Source organism: Elephas maximus, chromosome 9, assembly GCF_024166365.1.
Source record: "Elephas maximus indicus isolate mEleMax1 chromosome 9, mEleMax1 primary haplotype, whole genome shotgun sequence".
Taxonomy (NCBI): domain Eukaryota; kingdom Metazoa; phylum Chordata; class Mammalia; order Proboscidea; family Elephantidae; genus Elephas; species Elephas maximus.
The window spans coordinates 73,244,818-73,253,335 of record NC_064827.1 but is presented as its reverse complement, the minus strand read 5'-3'; positions in this window follow the sequence as shown (position 1 = coordinate 73,253,335).

Sequence of the window (8,518 nt, the reverse complement as noted above, 5' to 3'; positions counted from 1 at the left end):
AGTGCTATGACCGGAAACCAAAAGCTCCGTAGTTCGAATCCACCAGGCACTCCTTGGAAACTGTATGGGGTAGTTCTACCCTGTCCTATTGGGTCACTATGAGTCAGAATCGACTCCATGGCAATGGGTTTGTTTTTTTTTTCTTTTTAACCTAGTTTTATGCCGGTGACACGTACCTGATTTTTTTCTTATACTTAGAACACTTACTGCAATCTGTGAATATTATAATCTTTCTCTCTTTCTTCTTCAGAGCAGTTGGTCAGTCAGTTGGTCTTACTCCTGTCCATTTAGGCATTGATGAAATAATTAGAAAAAGGAACATGATGCCCCTGTCTACTATGAAATAGATCTCCTGTAATAGCTAGATATTGTTAATTAATCTCAAGGTCTTTCACTTTGGATGCTTCATTATAGGAGTCATCATTCACATTGGATATTAAACAAAACTTCCATTATCTGCAAATTTTCCCAACCTGACTACAAAAAAAAAAAAGACTACAAGGTCTGTAAAATTCGTGTGTTCTTCTGCCCACTAAATTTAAAATGCTGTTAAGAAGACATTGTTACCTGAGAAGAATTATACATTCAGTTTGGCTGAACATCACTATGTTAATCACAATCATTATAAGAGTGCTAATTGCCTATCTAATTGACATTTAGGTTGTTTGTAATGTTTAGTTATTTCTAGCAATACTACAATAAATTACATGGCTTCTGTGTTATTTTGCACATGGGCAAATATATCAGTAATTTTTAGAAAATTGCAGGGTATGTGTATTTATTATTTTAATAACTACTGTTAAATCTAAAAAAAGCTACGGTGGTAAGGAAGCCGAGTGTGATGGGTTCTGTAAAATAAGTCCTGCATAATAAAAAAGAGCATGTCATGTAAAGATTCCAGAAATGGGCAATCTAGGTGAGTGTAAGTACTTGAAAGAGGAAAGGGCTAAGGTGTTTGAGGAACACAGAAAATGCAGGAGTATAGGAAGCAGGGGAACGATATAAAGTTGAAGAATTATCCAGCAGACAGATTATGTAACGTCTATTCTGCCATAATAAAGTTTCAGTTCTATTTTCAGAGCAGTGGAGCACCCATGAACAGATTACTCAAATGATTACTTAAAAAATTTTAAATATCTTTCTGGCTACTAGGTGGGGAAAAGACTATAAGAAGGCAAGAGTGCTAGCGGAACTCTTAATAGAAGGCTATTGCAGTAATTCAGGCACAAATTAATGGCTGTGTACACCTGTATTACGGCAGGGAGGATGAAGATAATTGAAGAGATTTGGGATAAAATTTGGAGAAAACCTGCATAACTCAAGGGGGGGATGAAAGATAAATGAGAGATGTGTTTACATATCCTCTAAAAGTTGAATAAATGATCTATTCCGGATAAATTACTCTACGTGGTGCTGTCATACTCTTGTGTGAGGAGAAGAATCATGGTAGCAATCACTAGCATAAACTGAACACATCCACACATAAACACTCACAAATACAAATAATCCTATGGTTGAATCTAAATTCTGCTCCTGCTCTAACGTGGACTCTTAGATAATGAACACTGATACCTTCAGCTACAAGGCACGGGATGGTTCTTCATTTCTCTCAAGAAGACCCAGAATCCAGTAAAATAGGTAGAGACTCTAAGAGTCTCAAAGATACATTGCAATAGGGAGAATCGTTATCCGTTCACAACCAAACAAGGTAGATATATTCAGACACCCTTATTCATAGATCCTGAGCAATGACCATGAGATCTAACTTTATAAACCACGAAATGGGCCCCAGAGGAAAGACTCCAAGCTCCAAATTAGAGACAAACAGCAAATAATTATTTCATTTTCCCTTGGGGGAAGAATTGTTTGTTGATAGCATACAATAGGAGAGTTCACCTTTGGAGGAATGATGATAGTAGCCACAAAATATTTACTAGGAATTGGTGACTTACAAAGCTTTTTTTTTTTTTTTGGTTTGGCTTGGGTTGTGTGTGTGTGTGCATGTGTGTGTGTGCTTTAAGTGAAATTTACAAATCAAATCAGTCTCTATACAAAAATTTATATACACCTTGCTATGTACTCCTAGTTGCTCTCCCCCCTAATGAGACAGCACACTCCTTCTCTCTACCCTGTATGCCCCGTGTCCCTTCAGCCAGCTTCTGTCCCACTCTGCCTTCTCATCTCCCCCCCAGATAGGAGCTGGCCACATAGTCTCATGTGTCTGCTTGAGCCAAGAAGCTCAGTCCTCATCAGTATCGTTTTCTATCTTTTATACTTCAGTCCAATCCCTGTCTGAAGAGTTGGATTTGGGAATGTTCCCAGTCTTGGGCTAACAGTTCTGGGGACCATGACCTCCGGAGTCCTTCTAGTCTGAATCATACCATTAAGTCTGGTCTTTTTACAAGAATTTGAGGAATGTGTCCCACTACTCTCGTGCTCCATCAGGTATTCTCTGTTGTGTTCCCTGTCAGGGCAGTCATGGGTTGTAGCTGGGCAACATCTAGTTCTGCTCTCAGGCTGATGTAGTCTCTGATTTATGTGGCTCTTTCTGTCTCGGGCTCATAAGTAGCTTGTATCTTTGGTGTTCTTCATTCTCCTTTGCTCCAGATGGGTTGAGACCAATTGATGCATCTTAGAGGGCCGCTTGTGGTGCTTAAGACCCCAGACTCCACTCTCCAAGGTGGGATGCAGAATGTTTTCTTAATAGATTTTATTATCCCAATTGATCTAGATGCCTCCTGAAACCATGGTCCCCAGACCCCCACCCCTGCTACTCTGGCCTTCAAAGCATTTGGTTTATTCAGGAAACTTCTTTGCTTTTTGTTTAGTCCTGTTGTGCTGACCTTTCTTGTATTGCATATTGTGTTTCCCTTCACCTAAAATAGTTCCTATCTACTATCTAATTAGTGAATACACCTCTCCCTCCCTCCCTCCCCACCCTTGTAACCATCAAAGAATGTTTTTTTCTGTGTTTAAACTATTTCTTGAGTTCTTGTAATAGCGGTCTCATGCGATATTTGTCCTTTTGCAACTGACTAATTTCACTCAGGATAATGCCTTCCAGATTCCTCCATGTTATGAGATGTTTCACGGATTCATCATTGTTCTTTATTGATGCGTAGTATTCCATTGTGTGAATATACCATAATTCATTTATCCATTTTTCCCTTGGGGGGCACCTTGGTTGCCTCCGTCTTTTTGCTATCATAAACAGTGCTGCAATGAACATGGGTGTGCATATATCTGTTCGTGTAAAGGCTCTTATTTCTCTAGGATATATTCCAAGGAGTGGGACTGCTGGATCATGTGGTAGTTCTATTTCTAGCTTTTTAAGGAAGCGCCAAATCGATTTCCAAAGTGGTTGTACCGCTTTACATTCCCACCAACAGTGTATAAGTGTTCCAGTCTCTCCACAACCTCTCCAACATTTATTATTTTGTATTTTTTGGATTAATGCCAGCCTTGTTGGAGTGAGATGGTATCTCACTGTAGTTTTGATTTGCATTTCTCTAATGGCTAATGATCCTGAGAATTTTCTAGTGTATCTGTTAGCCGCCTGAATGTCTTCTTCAGTGAAGCTCCTGTTCATATACTTTGACCATTTTTTAATTGAGTTATTTGTCTTTTTGTTGTTGAGTTTTTGCAGTATCATGTAGATTTTAGAGATCAGGTGCTTATCGGGAATGTCACAGCTAAAAACTTTTTCCCAATCTGTAGGTAGTCTTTTTACTTTTTTGGTGAAGTCTTTGGATGAGCATAGGTGTTCGATTTTTAGAAACTCCCAAGTATCTAATTTCTCTTCTGGTGTTTGTGCATTATTAGTAATGTTTTGTATACTATTTATGCCATGTATTAGGGCTCCTAACATTGTTCCTATTTTTTCTTTTGTGGCCTTTATTGCTTTAGGTTTTATATTGAGGTCTTTGATCCATTTTGAGTTAGTTTTCATGCATGGTGTGAGGTATGGGTCTTATTCTATTTTTTTGCAGATGGATATCCAGTTATGCCAGCACCATTTGTTGAAGAGACTCTCTTTTCTCTATTTAACAGATTTGTGCCTTTGTCAAATATCAGCTCCTTATATGTGGATGGATTTATATCTGGATTCTCAATTCTGTTCCATTGGTCAATGTATCTGTTGTTGTACCAGTACCAGGCTGTTTTGACTACTGTAGTGGTATAATAGGTTCTAAAATCAGGTAGAGTGAGGCCTCCCACTTTGTTCTTCTTTTTCAGTAATGCTTTACTTATCTGGGGCCTCTTATCCATATGAAGTTGGTGATTTTTTTCTCCATCTCATTAAAAAATGTCTCTGGTTTTTGGATCGAGATTGCATTGCATCTATAGATCACTTTTGGTAGAATAGACATTTTTAAATGTTTAGTCTTCTTATCCATGAGCAAGGTATGTTTTTCCATATATGTAGGTCTCTTTTGGTTTCTTGCAGTAGTGTCTTGTATTTTTCTTTCTATAGGTCTTTTACATCTCTGGCTAGATTTATTCCAAGTATTTTATCTTCTTGGGGGCTACTTTAAATGGTATTGATTTGGTGATTTCCTTTTTGATGTTCTCTTTGTTGGTGTAGAGGAATTCAATGGATATTTGTACATTTATCTTGTATCCTGATACTCTGCTGAACTCTTCTGTTAGTTTCAGTAGTTCTCTTGAAGATTCTATAGGGTTTTCTGTGTATAAGATCATGTCATGTGCAAATAGAGATACTTTTACTTCCTCCTTACCAACCTGGATCCCTTTTATTTCATTTCTAGTCTCATTGGTCTGGCTAGGATCTATAGCACAGTGTTGAATAAGAGTGGTGATAAAGAAGGGCATCTTTCTCTAGTTCCCTGTCTCAAGGGGAATGCTTTCGGACTCTCTCCATTTAGGCTGATGTTGGCTGTTGGCTTTGTATAAAAGCCCTTGACTATGTTGAAGGCTTTTCCTTCTATTCCTATTTTGCTGAGAGTTTTTATCATGAATGTGTGTAAGACTTGGTTAAATGTCTTTCCTGCATCAATTGCTAAGATCACCTGGCTCTTCTCTTTTGTTTTATCTACATGATGAATTACCTTAATTGTTTTTCTAATGTTGAACCATCCCTGCATACCTAGTATGAATCTCACTTGGTCATGGTAAATTATTTTTTTGATATGTTGTTGAATTCTATTGGCTAGAATTTTGTTGAGGCTCTTTGCATCTAAGTTCATGAGGGATATAGGTCTGTAATTTCCTTTTCTGTGTGGTATCTTTACCTGGTTTTCGTATCAGGGATATGCTGGCTTCATAGAATGAGTTTCTGAGTATTCCATCCTTTTCTATGCTCTGAAATACCTTTAGTAGTACTGGCGTTGATTCTTCCTCAAAGTTTGGAAGAATTGCCCAGTGAAGTCATCAGGAACAGGGTTTTTTGTTGTCATCGTTGGGATTTTTTAAATTACATTTTCAATCTGATGTTATAGGTTTATTTGGTTGTTCTACCTCTGTTTGTGTTAGTTTATGTAGGTAGTGTATTTCTAGAAATTCATCCATTTCTTCTAGGTTTTCAAATTTGTTTGAGTATAATTTTTCATAGTAATCTGATATGATTCTTTTAATTTCATTTGGGTCTGTTGTGATATTGCCCATCTCATTTCTTATTTGGGTTATTTGCTTCCTCTCCTGTTTTTCTTTTGTCACTTTGGCTGATGGTTTATCAATTTTGGTAATTTTTTTGAAAAACTAGCTTTTGGTCTTGTTAACTCTTTCAATTATTTTTCTATTTCATTTAATTCTGGTCTAATTTTTACTATTTGCTTTCTTCTGGTGCCTGATGGTTTCTTTTGTTGCTCTCTTTCTATTTGTTCAAGTTGTAGGGATAATTCTTTGATTTGGCCTTTTCTTCTTTTTGGATGTGTGTATTTATTGCTTTTTTTCTTTTTATTTATTGCTATAAACCGACCTCCGAGCACTGCTTTTGCTGTGTCCCAAAGATTCTGATAGGAAGTGTTTTCCTTCTCACTGGATTCTATGAATTTCTTTATTTCATCCATAATTTCTTCTATAATCCAGTTGTTTCTGAGCAAGGTACTGTTCAGTTTCCAAGTGTTTGGTTTCTTTTCCCTTCTTTTTCTGTTATTGATTTCTACTCCTATGGCTTGAAGGTCTGAGAAGATGCTTTGTAATATTTTGATGTTTTGGTTTCTGTTAAGCCTTGCTTTATGACCTAGTATGTGGTCTGTTGTAGAGAATGTTCCATGTGCTTTGGAAAAGAAAGGGTACTTGGGTGCTGTTGGGTAGAATGTTCTCTATATATATGTCTGCGAGGTCAAGTTGGTTGATTGTGGCATTTAGATCTGCCAAGCCTTTATTGAGCTTCTTCCTGGATGTTCTGTCCTTCACCGCAAGTGGTGTGTTGAAGTCTTCTACTATTATTGCGAAGCTGTATGTCTCACTTTTCAATGATGTTAGAGTTTGTTTTATGTATCTTGAAGTCCTGTCATTGAGTGTCCAAGTATTTATTTTGGTTATATCCTCCTGGTGTATTGGCACTTTAATCATTACATAGTGTCCTTCCTTATCCTTTGTGATGGATTTAACTTTAAAGTCTATTTTTTCAGAGAGTGTTATTTCCACTCCTGCTCTTTTTTGATTGTTGTTTGTTTGATATATATTTTTCCGTCCTTTGAGTTTTAGTTTGTTTGTGTCTTTAAGTCTAAGGTGTGTCTCCTGTAGGTAGATTACTGACAGATCGTGTTTTTTTATCCATTCTGCCACTGTTTGTCTCTTTATTGGTGTGTTTAGTCCATTTACTTTCAGCATAATTATGGATATGTAGAGTTTTGTGCTGTCATTTTTATTTTTGTTTGTGTGTATTGTTGGCAGTTTCTTTTTTCCACTTAATTTTTTTTGTGCTGGCTAGTTTATCTTTATATATTGTCTTTTCCTCTTATTCATTGTTAATTTTGTTTTTGCTGAGTCTTTCTGTTTTTCTTGTATTTTATTTTGATGTGTAGGATTGTTAGTCTCCTTTGGGGTTACCTTAATATTTACCCCTATTTTTCTAAGTTTAAACCAAATTTTTATTTCTTTAGATTGCCTTGACTTCCTCACCATATGAAAGATCTATGACTACATTTTTTAGTCCCTCTTTGTTATTTTAATGTCATCTTTTACATACTGACATCCTTGTTCCTCTGTTTTGAGCACTTTTTTTAATCTTGATCAATTTTTGTGATTTCCCTATCTGGGTTGACATCTGGATGCTCTGTCCTGTGTTCTAGTCTTGAGTTGATATCTGATATTATTGATTTTCTAACCAGAGAGCTCCTTTTAGTGTTTCTTGTAGTTTTGGTTTGGTTTTTACAAATTCCCTAAAGTTCTGTTTATCTGGAAATGTCCTAATTTCACCTTCATATTTGAGAGAGAGTTTGGCTGGATATATGACTTTTGGCTGGTCATTTTTTTTTTTCCTTCAGTGCTTTATACATCATCCCATTGCCTTCCTGTGTGCATGGTTTCTGCCAAGTAATCTGAGCTTATTCTTATTGACTGTCCTTTGTAGGTGACTTTTTGTTTATGCCTATCCATTCTTAAAATTCTCTCTTTATCTTTGGCTTTGGCAAGTTTGATTATGTCTTTGTGACTTTCTTTTGAGATCTACCTTATGTGGGTTTTGATGAGCATCTTGAATAGATAGCTTCTCATCTTTCATGATATCAGGGACATTTTCTGCCAACAAATCTATAAAAATGCTCTCTATATTTTCTGTTATCCCTCCCTGTTTTGGTACTCCAGTCACTCATAGGCCATTTATCTTGATAGAGTCCCACAAGATTCTTAGGGTTTCTTCTTTTTTTTTTTTTAATTCTTTTATTTGATTTTTCTTTGAATACGTTGGTGCCAAGTGATTTATCTTCAGTCTCACTAATTCCGCCTTCCATTTCCTCATTTCTGCTCCTCTGACTTTTTACTGAGTGGTCTAATTCTGTAATTTCATTGTTAATCTTCTGAGTTTCTGATTGCTGCCTCTATGGGTTTTTGCAGCCTATTAAATTTTTCATTATATTCTTGAATATTTTTCAATTTCTTCAGCTATTTTATCTGTGTCTTCCTTGGCTTGTTTGCATTTTGCCTGATCTCCTTCCTGATGTCTTGAAAATTACTGTATATTAATCTTTTGTATTCCACATCTGGTATTTCCAGGAGGACATCTTCATCTGGAAGATTCCTTGATTCTTTGTTTTGAGAGCTGTCGAAGTGATCAGGGCCTGCTTCTTTATGTGATTTGATATTGAGTGCTGTCTCTGAGCCATCTATAAGTTATTGTATTAGTTTATTTTATGTTTGCTTACTGTATCCTAGCTTCTTGCTTTGTTTTGTTTTGATATGTCCAAATAGGCTGCTTGAGTGAGCTAGCTTGATAATCTGTGCCTTTGAAGCTCTAACGCCCTGTGACCAGATGGCTAGAGCTGTTACCAGGTATATGAACCTAAGAGTCCATTCAATTTTCTTGTATGGATTCAGCTCACGTGTCCAGGTA